General features: G+C 38.7%; 1 long non-coding RNA gene across 1 annotated transcript in view; it reads left to right on the plus strand.

The window, feature by feature from the left end:
* The window catches only part of LOC125107792 (uncharacterized), a 113,527-nt gene that overhangs the window by 24,048 nt on the left and 62,390 nt on the right, over positions 1–27,089 (plus strand). The window contains exons 6-10 of the long non-coding RNA XR_007129656.1: positions 11,563–11,698; positions 13,898–13,966; positions 14,725–14,872; positions 15,457–15,605; positions 22,815–22,890. This is a non-coding gene — a long non-coding RNA (uncharacterized LOC125107792). The remainder of the gene's footprint in view (positions 1–11,562; positions 11,699–13,897; positions 13,967–14,724; positions 14,873–15,456; positions 15,606–22,814; positions 22,891–27,089) is intronic.

Raw genomic sequence — 27,089 nt, forward strand, 5'->3', positions numbered from 1 at the left:
TTGCAAGACTAAAGAATTATGGGGGGAAAGCCATAAATTCTACGGATTACTTTCCCTTAACTCTGGAGTTCCACAGTTCTGGTTGATTGGTGAACTTGGTCTTGGTTGGATGTTCTTGCTGATTTTCTGGAGAGGGGCCTGTTACAGTGATTCTCAAATGTCTTTGCCCAAGGTGGAATCGCACAGCCCTTGCTGGGGGCCAGACTAAGAAATCTGCTCACATTCGCTCTTGGTAGCTTTTGTTCCCTGAACACTTTCCGTACAATTGGGAAGATGGGAATGAAGATGGTGGCCTCTTGATCTCCAGCCCAGAGGAGCCGAGAGCTTGGGACCCCATTCCTCAGTGTGCCCTCAGAGAAAAGCAGTCAATCCCTCTCTTCTCCCACCTACTCTGTGCTTACCCAGCCTGTGACTGAGTGCTTCTGTCTCTGGCACACAGCCCCATTTGTAGTTTCCAAACCCAGCAGATTCCTGCCTTATGCTCCTGTGCCTGTCCTCCTGGGAGAGGAAGGAGGGGATCTCTCTGGATCTGCCACTTGTGGGGTCCCTGCTCGAAGAGCAATAGCCTGGCTGTGCCTTGGATCATGGTTTAAGGTAACCCCAAGCAGAGAGCTCACTCTTTGGCTCCATTTTTGTAGCCGGCTTCCCCACTCCGATACCTGGTAGCTGTGCCACAGTCAGACACCCCTGATCTTTCTGTGACCCCATGGGTCCTGAGACCACATTGTCCCCCCGAGGGCTCCACACTGCGTAGCCTCTGGAGCGACGTCCCTCAGTGGAACAGACTTCTAAAAGTTCTGATTTTGTGCTCTACTGCTTGCCGGGTGCCGACCCCTCCCCCTGTGGTCTATCTTCCTATTGCTTTGGATTCACTTCTTCACACGTCCTACTTCCTGAAAGTGGTTGATTTTCTGTTCCTAGAATTGCTGCTCTTCTCTTCTATCTCCTGTTGAGTTTGTAGGTGTTCAGAGTGGTTTGATAACTATCTAGCTGAACTCCTGGGACCTAATGCTATTTCAGTTTCCTATTCCTCCACCTTCTTGCTTCCTCTCCATGATTTTTATATTTATATTTGAGCTATTTCTGGTTCTCATTTTTCTATTATTCTCCACCATTGCTTTACAATTAATTTATAATTAATTATATTCAAAATTCATCTCTTTCTTAAAGAGGTCTTATGAAAATTAATCACAAGAATATTTCCTTCTGGGCGCCTGGGTGGCTCAGTGGGTTAAGCCGCTGCCTTCGGCTCAGGTCATGATCTCAGGGTGCTGGGATCGAGGCCCGCATCGGGCTCTCTGCTCAGCAGGGAGCCTGCTTCCCTCGCTCTCTTTCTCTGCCTGCCTCTCCATCTGCTTGTAATCTCTCTCTGTCAAATAAATAAATAAAATCTTAAAAAAAAAAAAAAGAATATTTCCTTCCACTGAAGATTGCTTACAGTTTCTGAAACATTTTTAGTTTTCATATTTAATTTCAGTTCTGCCAAGAATTACAAAGTGCCTGCTATTTGCTGTGTACTCATTCTGGAACTGGAAGAGTAAGAGTATGTCCTCACAGCCAGAGAGACATAGAAAGAAGTAATTTGATAAAATGCAGTCTTCCATCATAGAAGGACATTTAAGAGGCTATCAGAATCAGTTGAAAGAACAACTGTTGCTGCCTTTTGAGAGAGAATTAGAGCAAGTGGCTATTAAAAGCTAAATTATCTAGAGGTGAAAGAAGAAAGGCAGTTTACATAGAGGGGAATGGAGTAAGTAAAGAATCAAAGTATTTTTTTCTCCCATTGTCTGGTAAAGTTGAATCAAGGAATGAGCTATTCCAACAAACTTCCCATGGTATTTATTATTATGATGATGATTATTTTTAAAAGATTTTATTTATTTATTTGACAGGCAGAGATCACAAGTAGGCAGAGAGGCAGGCAGAGAGAGAGGGGGGAATCAGGCTCCCTGCTGAGCAGAGATCCCGATGTGGGGCTCAATCCCAGGACCTGGGATCATGACCTGAGCTGAAGGCAGAGGCTTTAACCCACTGAGCCACCCAGGCGCCCCTATTATTATTATTTTTTTAAGATTTTATTTATTTATTTGACAGATCACAAGGCAGAGAGAGAGGAGGAAGCAGGCTCCCTGCCTAGCAGAGAACCCGATGCGGGGCTTGATCCCAGGATCCTGGGATCATGACCTGAGCCCAAGGCAGAGGCTTTAACCCACTGAGCCACCCAGGCGCCCCCTTATTATTATTTTTTAAAGATTTTTTATTTGAGGGGCGCCTGGGTGGCTCAGTGGGTTAAAGCCTCTGCCTTCAGCTCAGGTCATGATCTCAGGGTTCTGGGATCGAGCCCCACATCAGGCTCTCTGCTCAGCAGGGAGCTTGCTTCCCCCCCTCTCTCTCTGCCTGCCTCTCAGCCTACTTGTGATCTCTATATGTAAAACAAATAAATAAAATCCTTTAAAAAAAAGATTTTTTTATTTGAGGTAGAGTGTGTGAGTGGGGAGGGGCAGAGGGAGAGAGAGAGAGAATCTCAAGCAGACTCTCTTCTTAGCCCCAACACAGGGCTCCATCTCAGGACCCTGAGATCATGACCTGAGCTGGAATCAGGAGTTGAAGGCTTAACCCACTTATCCACTCAGGTGCCCGACATTATATTTTTAAATTGCATTCTAGATTTTCACAAATAGTCATGAACTCAACACCTCCAAACTGGGCTGCATTAAAAAACAAAGACAAGAGCATTGTATAGCTAGTACAGTGGGCTTTGGGAGCTCATGAGATCAGCCCATGCAACGGTTCACTCATGGAAATGTTAGCCATCATGTACATCTTAATGGAAAAAATGTAGAAGCTTGGATTTATAATATCTAGTAATTCCAAGCATCGTTGAAATCATAATGAAGGAACACATTTTATTATGTGGGGAAAATGGAAAAAAGTTTGTATAAGGTGAATGTTGATAGGCACGGTATAGTTAACAACATTGGTACTGGACTCACTTCTTTTCTTCCATACCCCCACCTCTGAGGTCCTCCCTCTGAAAGAAGAAAGAAATTCATAGGACCTTTGTGAAAGTTGGTTTAGAGTCAGGATATGGCCCATTACTTTGCTCACATTGGTATAAGGGCAGCACAAAGTTAAGCAAGCAGTTCCAGACCTGAGTGTATACCTAGTGGGGTAGGCCACGCCCAGATGCAGTGGCTTAAAATGACACATTATAATATTTCTCAGGGTTGGTTTGAATTTAGTCAGAGCTTAGCTGTACTCTTCCTCTGCCTTATGGGACTGTAATTAGGGTCAGTCGTGTAGCAGAATCCCACTGGACGCTCAGCTGGGGCTGGGACCTGCAAGGTCTTTGGTACCTCAGGCCACTTGCCACATCATTCAATGTTTGGCTTGGCCCTCCTTACATTACTGTGGCTGGACAACAGTTTGTTTCCTCTTTTCATCCAACCTTTGTTTTAGCCCTCCAGCCATTCCCTAAACTCTAAAGAAATATATTCACAGACATGCTCATGAAGTTCTTTCTTGCTCATCTGCATCCCTTCTGCCCTCTGACATCCCTCTCATCTCACAAAGCCCATCTCCACTACAACTTTCTTGATGAAACCCTAATGACACTTTTCTTTTCCACCTGCTTTATCTGTACCGTCTGACAGTGGCATGGTAGCTTCTCTCAGCTCTCACGGAATGTTATTTGTCATTCTGTATCGTGTTTTGTTCAGCAGTTTTGTTCTGAGAAAAGCTTGGCCCTATCCATAAGTACTTATTCTATGGACGGACATTGTGTTTTCTCTTCAGACATATCCTATTTAGAGTCTCAAGACTGTCAACTCTCTCCATTTTGACTAACCAATGAAACATATGAAATTGAGCATTGTAAAATAATTTGTTCTCCAAGATCTTGTCAGAAGTTATAACCTAGAAATCTCTGCTGCCCAGTACCTATCAAAAGCTCAATTGTGAAAAGCAGTAGATATGGAGAATTCCTGAAGGATATGCAGTCCATCCATTCTCTAGACACTCAATTTTATTCCTGGATTAAGCCAAACCAAGAGAGAGCTGCAGCCTGAAATACTTTTGTTTTAGTCCTCCAGAGAATAGCTTTTACCGATTTGCTCTTGGCATTATGCCATTGGCTTACATTTTGATGGACGTTTAAGGAAAAGCCTGTTCAACTTTTTGCCAATAAAGTTGAAAATCTACATTTTCTAAAAATATATAAATTATCAAAATTGACTCAAGCACGGTTAGGAAAACCTGGGAAGACCAATGATTGTGGAAGGAATTGAAAAATGTTGCCAAAGATTTATTCCCTCCAGATCTAAGCCCATATTTTGGGGGACAGATACCTACGGAGTTTACCTAACAAATGCATCTCTGCCTGCATCTTTCTCTCTCTCTCTCTTTTTTTTTCCTACATTGGTCAGTACCATTCCTTCTTTTGGGGATAAATCCTCCCCATCCTCAATTATATGATACTATGATAGTGGGAAAACACAGTACACTGATTTCTGTCCACAGAAACAAATCCATCATGTTGAATCATATTTGCAAATATCTCTGAATATATTGATTCAAAGTACGGCATTGATCCAAATAGAGTTAATTAGCGTTCTTTCCTATAATTTTGTATTTGCATCTGTGGAAAAAGTTCTTTTCTGGATTTCTAACAGGGATCATCTATAACAGGGATCATTTATAACTGGGAAGGGTCACAGCTACCCCTTCCCACACAAATTAAGTCCATCTACAATGAGAGATGAGAGAGAGGGAGAGGAAGAGAAAGGGATGTGGACAGGGACACGATGACAAGGACAGACACACGATGACAAGGACAGACACATGGTCAGAAACTCTCTGAAAGATGGAGACTAAGGTGTGCCCACACATACAGATATAACACTCACATACAGATAGGGAAGTGAAGGAAAAGAGAAAGAAAGAAAAGAGAAAGATCCCAACATTGTTTGAGTCACTGCTGTCTTTCTTACATGAAAAATAATAAATTTCTTTTTTTTCTTTTTCTTCTCCTTCTCTAAAGCTAGTTTAATTTAGGTATCTTTCACCTTTAAGTGAAATACTTTTGATCATAATGGTTTTCTAAGGGAACCTAAAAGAGTAATTAAGGGACAGATAATTCCTTTGTTCCTCTCACTATTCCAAATCAAAGGGGGGAAAAACCCCATAAAATTTGTCTACCCATTTTTAAGGCTAGCATAACTAATAGAAAAACTGAAAAATCATAGCACAAAAGGAAAACAATGAATGTACATGAGTATAGATGCCTATGTCCTGAATATAATCCAGAAGACATCTGCCTCCTTGTCTCCTCAGGATGACACCATCTGGCCCTGCATCACTGAGTACAGAACCCACCCCCTTCTCTGGCTTACTCAGAAAACCCAATCACATTATATCTGTCAGGATACACAAGTTTTGCTGTGGTAACAAATAACCCCAAACTCATAGTGGTTTAAAAATAAGAAAGCTTATTTCTTGCTTCCTCTGCTGAGGGTCAGCTGGGGACTTCTTCACACAGGGATGCAGGCTTTCAGAGAGTCGACCATTTGGAAATTATTTAGTGACTGCTAGCAGAGGGAGGAGACATGGGGAATCATATTCTGGCTCTTAATGCATTGTCAGAGAGATTTTATATATATATATATATTTTTAATATATTTATATATTTTTATATGTAAATATTACATATAATATTTACATATAAATATTACATATATTTATGTCTATATATTATTTGTAAGTACCTATCTATATAATATACTAATAATATATATTATATGTATTATAGATATTTATGTATATATATAGTGTATATACATGCATGTATATCAATAATTTCTACTTAGATATCATTGGCTAAGGCAAGTCACATGTTGTATCTGACTTTTACAAGTCGAGTAAGAACAATTTTGCCTTCATCCTCGAAGTAGAAAGAAATGCAATATTTGCAAATAGTCCTAATGATTACTAGAGAACTCCTTTCTGGTTGCCAGTTATTTGGTTTACTCTCCTTTCCACATTCAAAGTCCATTTTTTTTCCTATATAAGGGAGACTACTCAAAATTTCAATAGTCTAACAAAACCAGTGTCAAAGTTCAGGATCTCTGGGTGATGTGTGATAGTCTTTTCATCAAGAAGGAGGTAAGGCCTAATAGACTGTGTCAAGACTGGTTGTAGCTTCCACAGACTTCTGAACTAAAAATGTTACCTGCCCCTCATACACTCAATATATACAGAAGTTGGGTAACAGGAAAAGTGCCCCTTTTATGGATATAGGGATTTTTCCTCAAGCTAGCCCTGAGTTGTCTCCCTTGATCATCCATTCTTCATCATTGTTCTAGCTTCCACCTCTAAGAGAATCTTCTCTCATTCCCTTCAGTTATATATGAAGTGGGCATCAAGGACTGTGTCCTTGATTGAAGCAAACAGCTTTATTGGCCCACTTTCTATTCCATAGAAGATTGAGACCCGTGGTTGTCTTACAGTCATAACTGTTTTTAGCCTAGGTTGGTGGTACTTTTTCAGTACAAGTCCCTTAGAAACATTGATGACTTCTTTTCTATTTGATTTCATTCAGCTTCATGTACCAGTATAACCACAATTCTTTTCTGGACGTAATTCCCATATTTGCTGTATGCTTTTGTTTTTACTTTGCATCAAGTGATTTCTCACTGTATAAAATAGATTTTCATCTTTTCATGCTATAACAGTGTTTTTTCTTCACCGTCTATCTCCCAATCCTTAATCCAGTGCCAAATATTTTAGTGTTGTTGTTTTCAATACAGCAGCACTCCACTCCATACTACCAATTTCCGTATTGGTTAGGATAGACTGGGTTATGTTGCAGTAACAATCTAAAAATTTTAGTAGTCGAAGACAACAGAGATCTGTTTACCATTCACCCCATGTCTACCACAAGTAGACTGTGGACTTTGCTGAATATAGTCCTCATTTATGGTTATACATGCCAGACATTCCATTTTCTGGAGTATGACCAATAGCCATGGCAGAGAAAAGTGAATATGGAAAACCATGTGTAGGCATTAAAAGCTTCTGTCTAGAAATGACCCATGTTACTTCCACTTACATTTATTGGTCAGTGCAAGTCATAAGTAATTTTAAAGGTTGAGGAAATTAAATCCTACCAATGGCTGGGAGGACAAAAAATAGAATATCTGTAAGACATCCAATAAATAACACACACACACCCCTCACAACATTAATGATCTTTATGGACTTTACTGAAAATTTGTGGAGACCAAAGCAGGAATTATATCTCATGGTATATGGAATCTTGCAGAAAAATTTCTACCTGAAATTTCTCTTCTTTCCAGTTCCTTTTCCCAGTATCCCTAATGTTTTATTTTTCTCCCTTCTTCCCTCAAGTAGTAGTCAGCCTCTCAGGCTCTACTCTGTCCCTCTTAGTTTTCTGTTTGGGAATTAAAATCCCATACCCTTTCAATTATGGAGAGCAAATTCTATTATCCTCGTTATTTGCACATTCCCTCTAGGTCTTATATGCCACCCCAAGAGATTTATGAAGCCTTTCTTCTGAACAAATATAGTGCTTTCCCTAGGAATCCTGGTGAATGCAATTTTCTCCATATTATTACATTAATAATATATTAGCAAGTCAAATCTAGCATTAGCAAGATTTTGTTCTAGAAATAAGGGTTGGTTTTGCATTACTATACCTATTATTTCAATATCTTCTATTAACTAAAAGAGAATATCTATATAATCATCTGGTTTGCTCTGTCCAACATGGTATATATTAGTCACATATAACTATTCCAATTGAAATTTGAATAACTGAAATTATATTATTTTAAAAATTTGGTTCCTCATTCCCACTAGCCACATTTTAAGTACTCAGTAGTCACATGCAGCTGGGGGCTGTGGAATTACCATAGAAGGGAACATTTCCATCATTGTGGAAAGTTCTGTTGAACTGTGCTGATCTAAATAAATGCTGAAGAGTCATTTGATAAATGTAATAGTTATTTCTGATTTTAAAATCTTCATAAATTAGAGTTAGAAGGAAACTGTGCTAAATTGAGAAACAATATACATGAGAATCCAATGGTAAGTACCATACTAAGCAGTGAAACACAAGTAGTATTTCCATTATTTTTTTAAAGAGATTTTATTTATTTATTTGAGAGAGAGAGAGAGAGAGAGAGAGAGAGAATGGACACAGGGGAGGGGGTTGTTAAGGGTGGCAGAGTGGGTCTACTCCATGGCCTCTTTAGGTACCCAGATTTATTCTATCACTCCTTGGGTGTGGTCTTCCGTCTCATATTTTAAGAATACAACTCAAGTTCCAGATAGCATATCTGTATTTAAGGCAGAGGATGGAGAAAAAGACAATTAGGATAGGAGACAAATGTGGTATTTGCTGGTTTTTAAAGGATGCTCATGGATGTTACCACATAATTCTGCTGACATTGATTAGTAATTGCTTCAATGGCTATACTTTGTTGCAAGGAGTGCTGGAAATTGTAGCCCTTATTCTGAGTAGTCATGTGTTCATGTAAAAATCGGGGTTTCCTATGGATGAAGGTGAGAACAGATACTGGGGCAACAATACTTTCTGCCTTACCACTTTATTTTTTATTGTTCTGGAAGTCATAATCAAAGCAATGCAACAGGAAACCAAAGGAAGTATAGACAGTGTAAAGAAATGGATACAGTTATTTTTCTCTTTAGAAAATAAATGTCTCAAAACCCAATCTAGTTAACTGAAAATCTTTTAGAAACAAATAAGAGAATTCAGTAAGATGGGAGAGATATGTATGAATCACAAACTTTCTGACTGATGTTTTACTTGAAAGGGGCTGGGAATATCATGAAAAACTATGGAAAAAATATAATGGCTCAGATAAATTCAGCAAGAAGTATATGAAATTTAAATGACAAAAACCATAACATTTTAATGTGGAGGATAAAAAGAAGATCCAGGTAAATGAGGAGTCTTGGCATGTTCCTGGATGGAATGATACAGTGTTCTAAAGATACCAGTTCTCCCTCAAATTTGTAAATTTCATACAGTTCCATTCAAGGTATGTTTTTTAACTTCTCAAGGTAATGATGAAATTTATATTAAAGATGGACTGAGAATGTTAAAGATGGACTGAGAATCTCAAGGTAATGATGAAATTTATGTTAAAGATGGACTGAGGAAACAGAAAAGAAACAATGAAGAGTATATTCCCTGGTAGATATCACAAGTTATAGTAAATGAAAGTGTGATGCCTGCTGAGGGATTAATAATGGGACAGAACAGAGTTCAGGACAAGGTGTGTGCGGCAGAAGAGAGCACTGTAGTGTGTAACCTTGGGAAAATCTTAAACCTTTGTTATTTCATATTTCATATCCATCAAACAGGGATAACGTAGTCCATCCTGCATAGAGTTGTTGTAAGAGCAATATGTGTAAAGTATTTAGAATAATGCCTGGCATGTCATAAGCACTAGGATATTGTAAATGATTACTAATGCCAGCATTTTGTGTATGGTAAAATTGCCATTAAAATTAATGGGGAAGAGGGCGCCTGGGTAACTCAGTGGATTAAAGCCTCTGTCCTGGGATCTAGCCCCTCATCGGGCTCTCTGCTCTGCAGGGAGTCTGCTTTGTCCTCCTCTCTCTCTGCCTGCCTCTGTGCCTACTTGTGATCTCTGTCTGTCAGATAAATAAATAAAATCTTTAAGAAAAAAATCAATGGGGAAAAAATTATTATTTTTAAAGATTTATTTATTTATTTTAGAGAGATGAGTGGAGGGGTTGAAGGAGAGAAAAACTTAAGCAGACTCCGTGCTAAAGCATGGAGCCCCAGGTGGGGCTTGGTCTCTCAACATCAAGATCATGACCTGAGCTGAAACCAAAAGCTGGCTGCTGAACCAACTGTGCCACACAGGCACCCTGAGAATATATTATTTAATACAAGGTTTTGGAGTAACTGGCTTACATTTGGAAAGAAAGAAGAAAGGAAAGAAGAAAAGGAGGGGAGGAGGGAAGGAAGGAAGGAAATCGGAACTCTAGTTCACATTCATTATAAGTTAAATGGTATGGATTAAATAATTACAAAAGTATTAGGAAAATGAGGAAGAACTGTAAAAATATCCTTGGAGTGTGGATTCTTATTTTTAAGTATGATAGCAATGCAATAAGTCATAAAAGAAAACATTGTTAGATTTTACTGCCAATGTAAAAGGAAGTTGAAATAAGGTGATGGGTGGGGTGACTGACTTTCACCTGACTGGTCAGGTGAAAGGTGGTGGATTTGAAAAAGCTTATTTAAATACAATAAAAACTCTTATGTCCAATTTCTTCTGTAAATTGTGCTACTTCTATGGTTCGGTTTTCTGTTTTGAAGTGCTGCACTTTGATAGCAGAAAATGTCAATGAACGTAACAGCTTTCACTCTTTAACTTTCAGGAAGATCTACTTGAAGCAAGTTCATTTTAAATGATTGCTTCTACTTTGAACTGGGTATTCAATAGCTCGTGTATAGTTTCAAAAATCAGATAATAATGATGGGTAAAACATAACTATTTTAAATCAAATGTGTAAGATAGCAATATTGGAACAGTTTGGCTGCTCCAGATTCTAAATTGGTTGTGGGTTGTTTTGGTGAAAGGAAGATAGCAATATTTATAATGTTATAATTGTTTTTACAATGCACCATTTATGTTGGAAATAACCACTGTAACAGTCCTTTTTAGTTTTATAGAAAATTATACACCTATAAAATTATATAAATACACAAAATTAAAGCAAAAAGGGCAGAGCTGGATACTGTATCAAATATACATTATTCATTATGAGGAAGAGAGCTATAAAAATGGAGAATTCCAGAGGGTATAGTTTTTATGCAAGAATTGATGTAGCAGATTGAAAATTTAGTTGGCAAATAGCGACTGAGTTTTTAATTTAGGAACATTAAGATTTAGTGTGTCAATCTGGCTGCTCCCTGGATTGTGCAGTATTCAAAGCTCTAAATTAAAACTCTGTAAGATTTAAGTGTGAAAATGCAATACAAAATGATCTTTGCAGAAAAAATCTGATTACTTGGATCACCCCTCCCAAGCCCAAGAGTTTGAACCCCAATGTGAAACATTAATGGACCTCTATATTTCACTTAAAAATTTTCACTGAGAATTACTAGAACATCAAAGTGACTATAGCTACTAATAGGTATTTTCTTAAGCTGTACACATGAAAGAAACTAATTTTTTAAATAAAAGTAATAAGCAAGACAGTCAAGTATATTTGATATCCTTTGATTTATGGAAGGATAAAAACAAGTTCAGGGTTTCTTCCCCCAAGATGATAGTAGAGCTTTTTGAACAATTCATTCCCCATGAGTTCTAAAAGGAAAGGATTGGGTGTCCTGTGTCTCTAATTAGAACTATTAAATTTATTAATACCTTAAAAACATTGTTTTCCCCATCCCCCCCCCCAACCTAACAAATTAGACACTCACTGGTGATGTGGTCATCTTCTTTACCCTTCTCCCTTCTTCTTCCTCTTCCACATAAATAGAAGTTTCATAGAATAGGTCACCTCATGGTAAACACTATGGCAGCTGCTACCTACTGTTTTGTGTTAGAAGAAGCTTCCATTTCTTCACCATTTCAGATCTGCTTTCCATGCTGGACATTCTTAAACTGTAATGTAGGTAATCCTTTGGAGGCTTGTGTGTGTTATGGTCATCTCCACTTTTTCAAGGAAATGGGGAAAGGGTGGATATTATTTTCTTCTAACCCCCATCTTTAATCTTTCTCAAACAAAAAACAGAGTTGCACTTCATCTCCCACCTTCTAGCCCTACCAGAAGTTCCTTCTCTGGATCTCTCTCTTCCAATGCCTTGCCTACAGAGGTCTCACAGGAGACTGTTTAAAACTGCCTCCCATTGTCCAGAGTCCATGGGCTCCAAGGCAGTATTAGATTATTCCCAGTATTGCCTTTACCCCTGGCACACCATCTCTTTTTTACGTTTAAGCAAAACCGCTTTTCATTTTGGACATAGCCTTCTGTCTATGCTACCATCTAGCTTGTTCTGGTTGTCAGCCAATCGAAGTCACTCCAAATTTGTTGAGGGTTTGGCAACTGGATCACAGACTTACAAGTCATGCCATGACCCTGGATGGCTTTAGTATCTACATGGATGATAAAATTCAATACTTAGTCTTAAATCTTCTTGAATGTCCTATATTCCAGTTACTTTCATGGCTACCAGCTGGGCTCTGAAATCTTTAACATCATCTTTGCCCCTAAACTTCAGTCACCCAAACCTGACCCACTGATTCATATTGCTCTTTCCCATATTTTCTTACTCCCTTAATTCAATTGTTCCTTGCAGTGTTAATATGCCCAAATATTTTCTGTATAGAAAACAAATCCATCCCCAGTCACAAGTCTACCACTAGCTGTCTCTTAATATCTCCTATTCCCTTCTGAGTCAAATGCCTCATGAGAATTATCTTAATTTTTTAAAATTTGAGAACATATAGTTGACACACAATGTCACATAAGTTTCAGGTGTACAACATAATGATTCAGTATCTCTATATATTATGCTATGCTCGTGGCAAGTGTAGCTACCATCTGTCACTACACAATGCACTTACAGTATCCATCAACTATATTCCTTATAGCTGTGCCCTTTATTTCTGTGCCTTAGTCATTCCGTAACTGGAGGATTGTCCTTATTTTCTCCTTTGACTCATTCTTTGGGAGTCAGGCAACTGATTCCACCTAGTCAATGAAATTGCCATTTCTGGCCATCATCTAATTATTCCAATCCAATGGACTGTATTCAGACTTCATTAGAGTTCATCTCTCTGCAGCATTTGATTCTCTGCAGTTGGTTTTCCTTCTCTGAGTTTTCTGGCACTGTTCTCTCAGGGTCATCTCATGATTTCTTTCCAGTCTTCTTTGCCAATTCCTCCTCTTACTTCCACCCTAAAATATGGGGGATCCATTTTTCTCTTCTTTTCGTGTGCTCTCTGGGCATCTCATTCTCTTCAGTGACTTCATCTGTAGGCTGAAGATTCATGAACTCTAAAGGGAAGTGAATGAATAAATACTTTATAAATAATACATCTTGTCTCAGGAATGACTTAAAACTGCTAATAAGGATATAAGAAAATCCAACTGAATAGCACAAAATCCGTATGAGACAGAAGGAACAAAGAAAAACAAGGAAGAAAAAATATCATTGAGGAGGAATGAAGCTAAATATGCTATAAGTTCTAAATTTAGCCTTAAGCTTTAGAGAAACCAATGAGAAGAAGGTGAAATCTCATCATGGTTATGCAATCCAAAATGCCTATAATGTACCTGCTGTTTAGAAATCCACCCATTGCTGCACTTTACAGTAAACACTGTGGAACAAGAGTTTCTCTTGGGTGGAACTGGGTGGAACAAGAGTTTCTCTCAGGGTTGGGTGAGGAGCCTGCAAAAGACATGAATCAGATCCTCAATGTCATCATTCCAGAAGAGAAATGCATGAGTTCCCAAGGTCTGTATCTTATAAACAGCTTCCATTTAGACAATGACATCAGAATAAGATTCACTTTAGTTAGAGCAGTTCTGTGACAGGCCAATATAATATGGTTTATGCTCCTAAAGAAGTGTTTTAGTGTTTCTTGAAGTGAAGATAATTTTGTCTTGCAAGCCATTCTCCCTGAATATTCTCATAAAACAGCTTTTGATACCCACTGAGGACATTGAGCATGAAATTCTACTCCGTGGCAAGTATTTAATCCAACAAATTTATATTTCTGGCGTTAGTCTAAATACTTCGCAGTTATCTGCACCTTGATATGTCACAGGTATCTTAGTGTCCATAACTGCACCCATTATTTCCCTCTAGATGGATTTTTCCTAACCCTCTGATGGAATGATAACATCATGCACCAAGTCTCATCCAGAAATGTTGAAGGTACCTTAGACTTTTGCTTCTTTTCTCCCTTGTTTTTATTTTTTATTTTTTTAAGAGCTTTTATTTATTTATTTGACAGAGATCACAAGTAGGCAGAGAGGCAGGCAGAGAGAGAAGGAGAGGGAAGCAGGCTCCCTACTGAGCTGAGAGTCTGATGTGGGACTCGATCCCAAGACCCTGACATCATGATCTGAGCCGAAGGCAGCAGCTTAACCCACTGAGCCACCCAGGCGCCCCTCCCCCTTCTTTTTAAAATACAAAATACCCTCATCCTTCTAAAAAAATTGCCTGCAATTCTTCCGATGCAGCCTTCTTATATCTCATATCTCTGTCCTGCTTCCTAATTCTACTGCCACTGTTTGGGTTCTTTCAGAAACTTATCATTATTTGCCTGAACTACTACACCATTGCACTATTGTCTTAACTGGCTTCCTTGGTCCTAGTCTGGCCCTCCCTCCTCTAATCCATTTTCCATCTGATTCCCTTTTGTCTCTCTGGCTTTACCACAGTGATTAGCACATGGTAGGCAAATAAGGTATTTGTATTAGATGGATTCATAGATGGGTGAACGATTGTACATGTATGTGGGTCTTATGAGATGCACTATTGTAATGCTCCTTTCTAATAACAGAAGAATTATATCTATATTCATTTATGTGCTGTTGGGATTAAGGCAAGTTATTTGTATAGAGTGGTAAGTAATGAAATGTTTCCCAGAGTCTGACTTTTTTCTTTTTTTCAATCTTTCCTATGGGCAGCCACATGAGGAGGACACCAAAGAACTCACTTCTCACATTATTGTTAGAAGAAACTCCAAGAGAGGTCTAAAGAGGAGAGAAAGAGAAGGAGGTGGAGATGAGCAGCCTTACAGCAGCTGTGAATCTGCCAACAGCCTGGAGGTGGGAGGTAAGGGATTGACTCAGAAAAGCCATCAAGATTTAATTAAAGACCCAGGTTCATGTGAGGAGAACAAAGAAAACTCACCTAGAACTGGCTGGTGTTTGTTGGGAAAGGATGAAGGGAAAAGATTTATATGAATGTTAAGAATATGTAGCATGTGGGAGAGAGTCCATAGGGAAAAGTGTGAGATAAGTGCATGAAGCATGATTGCTTGAGGGTTGAAGCAATGTTAAGAGAGGCTCTTGATGGAAATAACTGTTCTAAAGCAGCTGATAGCTACAGCTTCTAGAAGTAGGGCGTGTTTTTAATCCAAGTAGATTGGTGCTATGAGTTAGCTAATCAAAGAGTGTTAGAAATCCATGCAAACTCATCTTGAGCTCACCTCTACTCTCTGTGGGGAGAGAAGGGAATGAGCAATAAGCATCCCTTTATTTATGACGCTGGCCCTGGAACTCACGGGAAGTAGTATGACTCCTTCAATAACCATCTGACCAAAAGACTAACACGCACAAGACTGTAGGTTCCATGCTAGGTACTAACTCTGGTTAAAGAAGTGGATTATGATTTTCAGAACAGGCTCTGTCCTATAGGACCTGTGTACAGATCAACAGAGAAGATCTCCTGGAGGAAGAGCATTGACTTAAGTCATGGAACCACCTACCTCTTTCTACTTAAAGGCATATTGCATCTCTTACTTCCTTTTGGCCAAGGGACAAGAGGAAATAAAAAGAAAAGGAAGGTAAGGTTACTATCTTATTAGATCTCTAATGATGGTTAAAATTTCATTAAGAGCTAATATGTTTTAAACACTGTGTTCAGGGCACCAGTCTCAGAGCTTTAGTTGTATTTTTTATTTATTTAATCCTTACAACAACTTTGGGATAGGTATAATTTTGTTACCAGGACACACCTCACAGTGGAAGATCCTAATTATGGGAAGATCCAATTCCAGCTGATCACACTGCTTCTTTGACCAATCAGGTGCTCTAGGGAAGACTGTTTGCTTAAAACCTTGGTGTCCTCAACCTGTAATTTGCAGATATGATAGCTATTATAAAGAATTACATTGATGGGGGGCGCCTGGGTGGCTCAGTGGATTAAGCTGCTGCCTTTGGCTCAGGTCGTGATCTCAGGGTCCTGGGATCGAGTCCCACATCAGGCTCTCTGCTCAGCAGGGTGCCTGCTTCCCTCTCTCTCTCTCTCTCTGCCTGCCTCTCCGTCTACTTGTGATCTCTCTCTGTCAAATAAATAAATAAAATCTTAAAAAAAAAAAAGAATTACATTGATGATGAGAGATAATATTATATAAAGGGTCTAACATGGTTGTTAGCTGTGATAAAGTGAGCAATAAAAGGGAATTATTGTCAGGTCCTCTTTGATTAAATTCTTTTTGTATTTTAAAGGCAAGATAAAATTATGCCTATTTTCTTTTTCAAGCCCTACTTTAAAAAAAATTTTTTTTTTTTAATTCTCAAAGGGAGTCCTAAAGCAGGAGATTAACAGACCAGCTCGTAATGGGAATGAGGAGATTCTGGAGATTTCAATTCTGGCTAATGATTTTTAGCCAGTTCTGTTCAATAGTAGACAAACTGAGAGCCCGAAGAATTAATATTCTAACCAGGTATTCCCAGTTTTTCCCCAGTTCATGACCAAAGGTCTAGTAGAGGCCAAATCAGAAAGAAAAGTTCCAGGAATGTGGGACTGAGCCAGGCCAGACTATTTTAATTTATTATTTGGCCTTCCAAAGAACAGAGCAAAGCACCAGTAACAGAGAGGTTAAGCCACAGGCAGTTCTGATAATATGTTTCCCCAAACTAGACTCAGGCAATCTTAGTAAAATAAAGTGGCGTAGATTGGTTTTTGATGACTTCAGATGGTCAGAGCATATTTGAGTGTTTTCAGGACAACAAAAGATAGAAGTGATAAATAGTAGGGAGAGTGACCTATTGAGGGAATGGTTCATGAGAAAACTAATAACTCTACCAATTTCTATCATTAACGTCCTGGGGAAGCTACAGAATTATTCAGTGGCTTGGTCTTAATTATCTTCTAATGAAGATTTGATTTCATTTGCTCTTTGTAATCTCTCATTCTTATTTCTTTCCATACACTTCTCTTGTTTTTAATTTCATAGTGTTGAAATGTTCCATGCTTAATATTCTCAGTACAGCAGCTGAGCTCTTTAGAGAAAAGACTATGTCAGTCTCACAAATAATATAATGAGTTATGTGAGGGCCTCGCTTTCCTACTGCTAGTCATATTTTTATGTGATGCATCCGCTCAGCAAGAAGAATGAGGAAGGATTGAGGGAGAAGTAATGTGATATTCGCTCTTTAAATCTTTTCAACTGCTGCTCTCCCTATTTGGCTTAGCTTTGTTAAAAAATATATATATATATATATCTTTTCGTCTCTTCCATATTTTTTAAAACAAAATTTCCCTTGTATCAAAGTACTACATTGAGAGTCAAATAGTTCTATAATGCTCATTATGAAAAGCACAAACAACTTCAGAGGACTGCTGCTGCTTAATTTTTCAGTTGTAGATGTTATCCACTGCTTTCTGACTATGGGAGGTGAAGCTCTTTCCCTCCCCTCTTTGCCTACCCCCATCTCTCACACATACACACACACACACACACACACACACACACACACACACTTCCCTTCCATCCACTCTCCCATCCTCTCTATAAAGTTTTATAGTGCTGAAAAATTTTATTGGATCTATATTCTGCATTAAAATAACTGTAACTATGCAAATGCTGGTTACACTTGAGTAACATAGTATACTATAATTATTTTTCATAGACAGCATTGGGTTTTTCCTGGAATTGATAATTATCTTCTTTATTGATGATTAGTCTTTTAATTTGTTTATCACAAATTTAAGCCCCAGTTCTCACCCAGTTGTCTAAATCTCTTATTAGTTTCATCTTTTGGAAGTAATGTCCTCAAGAACTTCCAACCCACTTAAATTTATACAGTGGCTTTTAAGACTTGCTTTTAAGTCCTGCTGCTGGGCTGTCTTAGGATCTTATCCTGGGATTTCCTTCATTTTTCTCTTTATTGTATGTTCTGAGTCTTTTTCTTCATCTGCTCCCCCATTTTATAGGATAACATCCTCCAGTACCTTTCTGAGAAAGAAAGGATGGGTGGCAAAGCTTTTGCTTGTGTATTCTAAAATGTGTTTATTCTACCTTCAGACTTAATTATGTAGTTTGGAGTGATATAGTTTGTTGGATGCAAAATTCTAGGAGGCAAACCATTTTCCTGTGCAATTTTAAAGGCATTGCTCTGTTGTTTTATAGCCTCTGCTGTTGTTAATGAGAAGCCGAAATGCCATCATTATTTTTGATGGTTTGTAGGTAAAAACCTCTTGTCTCTGAAAGATTTTTTAAATTTGCTCTTCTTCCTAGTGGCCAATTTTACAAGAATGCACCTTAATGTGGGTCTATTTTCATCCATTGTGTTGGGTGTTCAGTCTGGAAACTCAAGTCCTTCAGTTCTGTTAACATTTTTTGATATTGATTTTTATTTCCTCTTTCTGTGTTTCATCTGGAACACATGTATTATAATAAGGTTGGGTCTCCTAAATTAACTCTCTGATTTTCCTGTCATTGTTCTACTATAGACCACTTCTGTTATTTTTCTATTTTCTGAGGGATTTCCTTAATATTTATTCGTGGATTTCTGTTGTGTTTTTATTTTTTACAATCATTTTAAATTTTTAAACAACAATTCTATGGTGATATAATTTATAGACAACAAAGCACACCCATTTAAGTGTGCAGTTTAGTCAATTTTGACAATGTATATGAACCATTTCAATTATACCAAAACATTTTCCTGGGCTCTTGGCAGGATTTCATCATACATCTTTTTCATCCTTTTACTTTTAACCTATTTTTACATTTAAAGTGGCTTCTTGTACATAGTATATATTTGGGTCATATTTTTTTCCAATCAGATTGATAATCTTTGCCTTTTAATTGGAGTATTTAGACCATTTTCATGTAATGTACTTATTTATCTGGTTGGGTTTAATTGATGATTATGCCATTGGCTTTCTATTTATCCCATTTAATCATTGGTTATTTTTCATATTTTTCAGCCTTATTTTTAATGAATTGAATTGTTTTAGTATTTCATTTTATTTCCACTCTTGGCTTATTCACTCTAACTCTACTGTCATCTTTAAACATTTTTTTCAAGAACTCTTTTATTTCCAAATAGCCTTTTAAAAATCCACCCTACTGGTTCGTGGATGTATTTTTTTCTGTATCTCAGTGAATATATTAATTTGAGGTTTTTTTCTCCCTGTGTAGTTTTTCCAATTTGCTTTCCTCTATCTGTTTGTTTTCTCTCTTTCACATCAGAGGCTTTCCTCAAATGTTTTATAACATACCATAGGGGAGTTTCATTTTGGATAATGACCTATCAACCAAGTTGGATCCTTCCTTTTTGGGAATTTTTAAGATGAGACACAGCAAGAGTAGTAGCAGTGGTAGAGGGAGAGCACAATTGAACAGATGCTGAAACAAAGGGAGGCTGAGTCACAAGAATGAGTAACAGATGATGACTGCACTTCACGGGATGTCTGTTGTCTGAGTGGAGATGAATGACTTACCAGGTTCAGGAGGGCAAACCAAATGGCTACTGAAAGACCTTTCTGGGTCTTCCAGTTCCTTGTGCATCTTTACAACCAACCTCCACTACCAGGTTCAACTGAAAGTGCTTGCATCTTGTAGCCTTAAAGGGCCTTCACAGATACACATATAAAATGTTTAATTAGCAGAAACAACTAATATAAAGTGTAAAATCTGAAGGTTATACATGTGAAGCTGTTAGCCTAACAAATAGGGCTACTGGCCCAATTGTATAGGCCAGTAAGGCATATATAGACCAGGAGTGTGTTCTTTGTGGTCAGAGCACCTGGATTTGAATCCTGGCTGGGTCACCTTTGGCATACCACCAAACTTCTCAATGTTAATTTCTCATCTGTGGGCGTAATAATCAGAGATAGTTTCAGAACTTCTATTTAGAAGTGGCTTGTGCTAGCAAGCTGATTGGAAAGGGAATTTACATGAGTTTGCCTAGTACATTTCAAAAAAGTCAGCCTTCCATATCAAGCATGGAGAGTGGCTGATAGACTGAGTTAAAGATACCATTGGCACCATCATTCCTAATGATGCTGGTTGGTTTATTTTGAGGGTTAAATGAAATGATTTCTTTTAGAAACTTAACATAATGCCTAGTAATAAATATTTTATACATTATTAATGATAGTATTAAGTCACTATAACATTTTTATTATTAGGCATATGAAAGAAAGAGATAATGACAGAGAAGAACAGGAGTTTCTTGAAATGACAGGCGGGTCTTGGTGTCTCCTCTAAGTTGGATGGTTACCAACAGGCTTAATAAACCTCTACTCTAAACCTGGAATTAAATGTGCTGGTCTATCTGTTGTGTCCAATTCTGTTTTGTTAGTACTCTAGAGAACTCCTTTCCCATGGTTACTGCTTATGGTCAAAACTGTCTGCTTGCTCCATCTTTGCTTTATCACCACGTTATGGAGTCTTACAGTTGTGTGGTCAGGGAATTCTCTCTCTATTATATGCAATGATTCGTTCCCCAAAGATGCTTTTTCTGATTTTTAAATTTGTGTCTTATCAACAAAGTTCAGTTTCAGCTCCCTTTGGCCAGGCATCCTTTTTTTCCCCCCAAGATTGTTTGTTCCTTGCATCAAGTCTTTATTTACTTTGCCTATCTCATCATGCCTAGGAGATGAGCCAAGACACTAGATGTGGAAATACAACCCTGAATAAGATACACCAGTAAATATTTTGTGATTTCCACAGATGGTTGTGGCTGAGAGTATAGTGAAATCATACTGTTAATTAAATCTAAAAGTGTATTTCTCTCTTATTCGTGCTTATACAAAGCTTCCCAAGAATGCTCATGTAAGTTGAGGCATAGTTGGTTTGTTTATTTTTTTAAGATTTTATTTATTTGACAGAGGGAGAGCACAAGCGGGGGGGCAGCAGAGGGAGAAGCAGGCTCCCTGCTGAGCAGGGAGCCCAATGCTCCCCATGATCCCAGGACCCCAGGATCATGAGCTGAGCCAAAGCCTTAACCAACGGAGACATCCAGACACCCCAGTTGAGGCATAGTTTTAAAAAGCCATTGTTTCCGAGGCTTAAAGGAGTAAATGCTCTTTGAGGTAGACTCGAGCATCCATTTGCCTGCCCCAGCTGTTGAAGGTGGCTCGGCACCCACACTCCACACATCTAAGGGCCTGAATTTGCTTTGAGTCCATCTCTTTCCTCACCACCCTGACCCTCACTTCCACTTATGTGCTTCTCTCTCCTTGCTAGATGTGATGCTCTTGCTCTGGTTTGGCTCTTCTGAGTACATTTTAGCCTTGTTTGACTCATTATCACTATGAAACCTTTACAAGAAACTCTGTTGTATAAGGGTGTCCACAGGTCTGATTTGTGGCCCTTAGAAAGGGCCCCCACTCTCTGAGCCTTCAGTGAGCCATCTGTTCTTCCCTTGTTCTAGATTGGAAGTGGGTGAATTGGACAATTTACAAGTATTAAGGACTTTGGCTATCACAGAGATTGCCAGTTGTCAACATTTATTTCCATCAAGACTTATGAAAGCTAACTTTCATACCAATAACACATTCCCATGAGTGTAACTGGATTTTGTGAAATTCCTACTACACTAGTAACATCATTATTTTTTCTCTTGCTCAGGAATGCAGCTGAAAGTGTTAGTGAGAGTGACATTATTAATGGGATACTTTAAAATCCACTATAATTTATGGAAAATTTATAAACCACATTACTTTATGATGCATGACAAATTACTTAAGTTACATTTCGTTATTGATTGAGACACTTAAGAGAATTCTAAATATTTTTCCGTTTTTTAAAAAAAAATTTCTTAACAGTGGAATTCTTTTTAGTAGTGCCCTATTTCCGAAAAGCGCAACATGTAAAAGAAATTGAGAGGGACTCTCACTGACTGGATTAGGATATGTACTTAGAACTCAGTCCCTTCAGTGTTCTTTGGATCCTGCAGCACCTCCATGAAGTCTTTGGGGCTTTGCAGGGCTCAGTTTGAAAACCCAGTGCCTTTGATGATATCCTAAGCTCCAGGCAGTGATTCCATGAAGTTGAACCACGGGGAGAGTTCATCCAGGATAAGGCATCTAGGAAAGTTTTTAGGAGGACGCGGTGGGATTGTGACAGCAGAGTACCATTCGGAGTGTTGCAACCAGACTCTTAGGCATTGCATTGTTCTATTCCATCACTACCATGTCCCTCTCCCTCCAGGCCATGTGGTGATTTTCTGACTCTTCTCCTTGTGAGTCAGGATCATAAGCCAGAAGGCAAGGATGCCTGGCCTGTGGTCTCTCCCAAACTCTCATCATCATATCATCTCTATCTAAGCTGGCCTCACCCCACCTGGTTCTTGTCTTACTGATGGCCCATCTATCCACTGTGGCCTCTGGAACCCCTCTTCTCCTGTCAACACCCTCCACCCCATATCATGTTTTTCTCTTTTCTCTGTGTTCCTTTATCTTGGTGAATGACTCCACTGTTCTCCTCTTGCTTTCTGAGTCATCCTCTCTGACCACTCTCTCTCATATACCGTACACTTCATATTCAGTCACAAATTCCTATGGATTCTAGATTTAAAAATGTGTCTCAGGGGGTACCTGAGAGGCTCAGTTAAGTGGCTCAGTTAAGAGCCAGACTCTTGATTTTGTCTCAGGTCATAATCTTAGGGTGTGAGATGGGGCTCCGTATTGGGCTCTATGCTGGGTGTGGAACCTGCTTGATTCTCTCTCTCTCCCTCTGCCTCTCTCCAGTCCCTGTCACACACTCACTCTCTCTCTCTCTCTCTCAAAAAAAAAAAAAAAAATTGTCTCTCAGGTGTAAGGACAATCTGGCTGTGATGTCTGTCACTCCATCCGTCACCAGGGTTGATTTGGCCCATCCAGCTGGCTTGGTGGGTGTCCCCTTCCTCCCTCACTGCTCCGTGTATGCCCTTTCCAAAGCTGCACAATCAGTCAAAGAGGACAGCCTTCCCCGAAAGATGACTCTTCTCCAGTGGGGGGTATAGGAGTAGCTGTGTGTCTTTGCTAGAACCTCCAAACAAGCTCTCAAGGTCCCATTTCTAGGGGAACATATGGTAGTGAAGCTTCCAAGACTCCAGACACATCCAGATGAGGTGCTGCATGTGGCGGTCTGCCTTAGTTTAAAAAAAAAAAAAAGGAAGTCTCTCAAATCTGACATCATCATAATCTCTAGACTCTTAAAATTACTTTTTACACAGAGCTTTGAATGTAGTCTATACTCAAAAAATTTTGCCGAGTACATTATGTGTTAATTTTAATCTTTTCCAAATGTGTGTGGCCTCTTTTTTTCCCTTCTGCCCTGCTTATTTATATTCTTCCTGGCCTCAATCTCATATTTGGATGAAGATATTTAAGATTTCTTTCTATTCAATATTTATGATGGGCAGTCTTTTGAAAAACTAATAGTTGTAACCCGAAGGTAGGATTTTCATAAGGTATATAGCAAACTTGAGTAATTTGAGTCAATTTTCCTATGTAGAGCAGCAGTTTCCAACCTTGATGTTGTTTTGATCAGGGATTTCAGAGGGACCTGGTGTCTAAGGTGGGGAAACGTGAATAAGTGAGACCAACAGTGTGATAGAGACCGTGAGAGGAGTATGGGTCAGCTAATCAGTTCTACCTGTGGTAAGGGAGTTGGGGAGGTCATAGAGGGCTTCAAAGTGGGAATAGCTCCCACATTTGGAACTTGAATGGTGAGTAGGCATTTAGATAAAGAAGGGACGAGAGAGTTTAAAATAGGTTAAACTAAAGAAGGTAAGATATGTTCATTTCACAGAAAGGATAGGATTTTAATAGTTATAAGTGGAAAATGGGCATATCAGGTGGAAAGAAAGTAATAATTAAGTCATGTGGTTTAGGGAATGTTTGGGACTTATCAACAGCTCCTTGACCTCATGACAAGATGTATTGAGAGAAAAGAGTAGATAGACAGGTGGGTTTTGGTTACAGAAGGCCATGAGAACTATGTTAAGTAGTTAAACTTTAGGAAATGGAGAGTGCCAGAATGTTCTTCAGCATGGAAAGACAACACCAAAGCTAAACTGTAAGGTAAGAATTCTGGTGACCTGTGTGAGGACTGGACTGTGGTGGGGAGAGCCTGGTGGGCTGTGTTGACCTGATTTGTGACTGACAAGTCTCTAATGGTTATTGAAGATTTTGGTGGGCAGTCCTCAGATGTCATAACCTTATCTTCCATTTTAGGATGAAATTATTATGGGGAAAGAGGAAAATCAGGTAGATAAATGTTTTGCAGAGCCTCCTTTAGTTTGATTTTTTGAGGAGATTGCTGTTACTAATGAACTTTACTTGTAGTGAGGAGGTGGAGTGGCAGGAGTGGAGAAATTGGTGTGGGGAGGATTGCTGCCTGCTACAGTGACTATCTTATCTCCTAAAAGATTTACATATTTCTTCCCCTTACTGGTTCCCTTTCCAGCAACCATTATCTGCAGCAAAAGGGGAGATATTATGGAAGAAAATTTAAGAATAACATTAGGTAGGGGCGCCTGGGTGGCTCAGTGGGTTAAAGCCTCTGCCTTCAGCTCAGGTCATGATCCCAGGGTCCTGGGATTGAGCCCTGCATCGGGCTCTCTGCTCAGTGGGGAGCCTGCTTCCACCTCTCTCTCTGCCTGCCTCTCAGCCTACTTGTGATCTCTGTCTGTCAAATAAATAAAATATTAAAAAAAAAAAAACAAAAAAAACCCACCTTCTGCTCCACGTTCAGCTGTAGCATTTCCCTCACGGGACAACTTTCCTTTCATGTCATCTTCCGACATTTAAAAAAAAAAAAAAAAGAATAACATTACGTAGGCATTTGTTCACGCTAGCAGTACTTGACATTGTACAGGTTCTAACACGTTTAATCCTCATAACAATGCTCCATGGTAGATTTTTAAATTCCTATTTTGCAATTGAGGTGATCAAATCTCCAAGAGGGTATGTTAACTATGCAAGGTCACATAATAAGTAAGTGGCAGATCTAAGATCCGAACCCAGAAATATACAGATTCAAAGCCCATTTGTCTTCAAACAAATGCTATTTTGCATTTTTGTATAATCTGAGGAAATGTTTTTCTTCTCTTATGAAGTATGATAATATATGTCTCCCAAGGGCACCTGGGTGGCTCAGTGGGTTAAGCCTCTGCCTTCAGTTCAGGTCCTGATTTCAGGGTCCTGGGATCAAGTCCCGAGTCAGGCTCTCTGCTAGGCAGGGAGCCTGCTTCGCCCTCTCTCTCTGCCTACTTGTGATCTTTCTCTGTGTGTCAAATAAATAAATAAAATCTTTAAAAAAAAAAAAAAATATATATATATATATGTCTCCCAAGTTGACATCACATATTCCAAATCTGAGTAGTACATTAAGGAGCATATTAAAGAAACCCGCACTGATAGACACATCCTTTTCCACTTTCATTCATGCAGTTTAATTTTTACACACTGAAAAGCCTATTATCACGAAATTAGCCAGCCACAAATGTAAGTGACATTTTTCCCCCTTTGCTTGTCTGATTGCCAAGAGAATCTCACCTAAGATTAGAAAATATTTTGGTACATCACCTCTCACAGGAATGTAAAAATTAAATTGATAAATTTATGCACCGCTGTGAATTCTTTATGACTGAGTTGTCAATTTCTTTCCTCAGGCAATGAGCCAATGTTTATTAAGTAGCTAGAGTGGGCATGATGTTTGGTGAGGCTTTGTGAAAAGTGTCAAAGGAAATAGCTGTAGATGTGATTTCCATTACAAGAGGGTTATGATCCAATAAAGAAGATGAATAAAATGTATAAGAATACATGAGAACAAAAGTATATATATAATTCTATCACTAGAGCTCACGTATACATCACTGTAAAACAATGATTATAACAATGATAGATACATGTCTAGAGACTGTAAAAATAGAATTAAGTGGAAGTGTTCTCCATAGACAATATGATAAAGTAGAGAGAACAGTTTTCAAGAAATTTTGTAAAATTGTAAATCAAAGAAGTCTGTCGTATTCAAACGCTCCTTAGACATTTTTTTTTAAAGATTTTATTTATTTATTTGAGAGAGAGACAGTGAGAGAGAGCATGAGCGAGAAGGTCAGAGGGAGGAGCAGACTCCCCATGGAGCTGGGAGCCCAATGCGGGACTCGATCCTGGAACTCTGGGATCATGACCTGAGCTGAAGGCAGTCGTCCAACCAACTGAGCCACCCAGGCATCCCATCCTTAGACATTTTTATGACTTCTTGCAAACATTATGACTTTTAGTTTTTCCAAGTTGTATAGTCTGTGATTAATAGGTGATATAAAATTGAAAAACTTCAATTCAAACCAATTTAGCACACAATCCTTGACAATTTTTTTTGAAGCATATAAAATTCATTGTTTTTCAGAGTTGCTCACATTTAAATACGAAGATAACTAGAAGGCTACTAAGTACAAATGAAATAGTACACAGAAGCATCAGAAAAATACTTATGATATTATGACAAAAGTTGCTCATATTAACTCCTCATTGGAACATTCATTATTTTGAATTTAACAGTAAAATAAGGCATTGTATTGATGTTACACATCAGTGAAAAATATATTGAAGTGGCAACTATTCTCTGGGTCTTTTGCAGTTTGAGAATAACTGTGAACAATTACTGATTAAGAATTAATAGTTACATTCAAAAGAGCTGAATCAGTAGTGGTGATGGTCTATGGTTCATATTAGTTATGGAATGCAGCCGCTTTGGAGTTAGGGTTTTGAATTCTGAATGTCTTTAGTTTTTATACTTCCATGCTATGAAAAACCACAAAACTTTATACTCCTTTAAGAAAAGTGTGATAGAGGTTCCTGGGTGGCTCAGTTGGTCAAGTGTCTGACTCTTGATTTTGGCTTGGGTCAGACCTCAGGGTTGTGAGATCAAGCCCAGTGTTGGACTCCTGCTGGGCAAGGAGAGTGCATAAGATTCTCTCTCTCTCTCCTTCTCCCTCTGCCCTCCCCCACCCCAAAAGAAAGAACAGTATAATATGGTGGCTCAAGTGCTGGGTGAAAACAGGGAATTATGGTTCTAGTTCTGGCTTTGATTATTAACTCC

The sequence above is a fragment of the Lutra lutra genome, chromosome 8, assembly GCF_902655055.1.
Source record: "Lutra lutra chromosome 8, mLutLut1.2, whole genome shotgun sequence".
In the NCBI taxonomy this organism is placed as follows: Eukaryota; Metazoa; Chordata; class Mammalia; order Carnivora; family Mustelidae; genus Lutra; species Lutra lutra.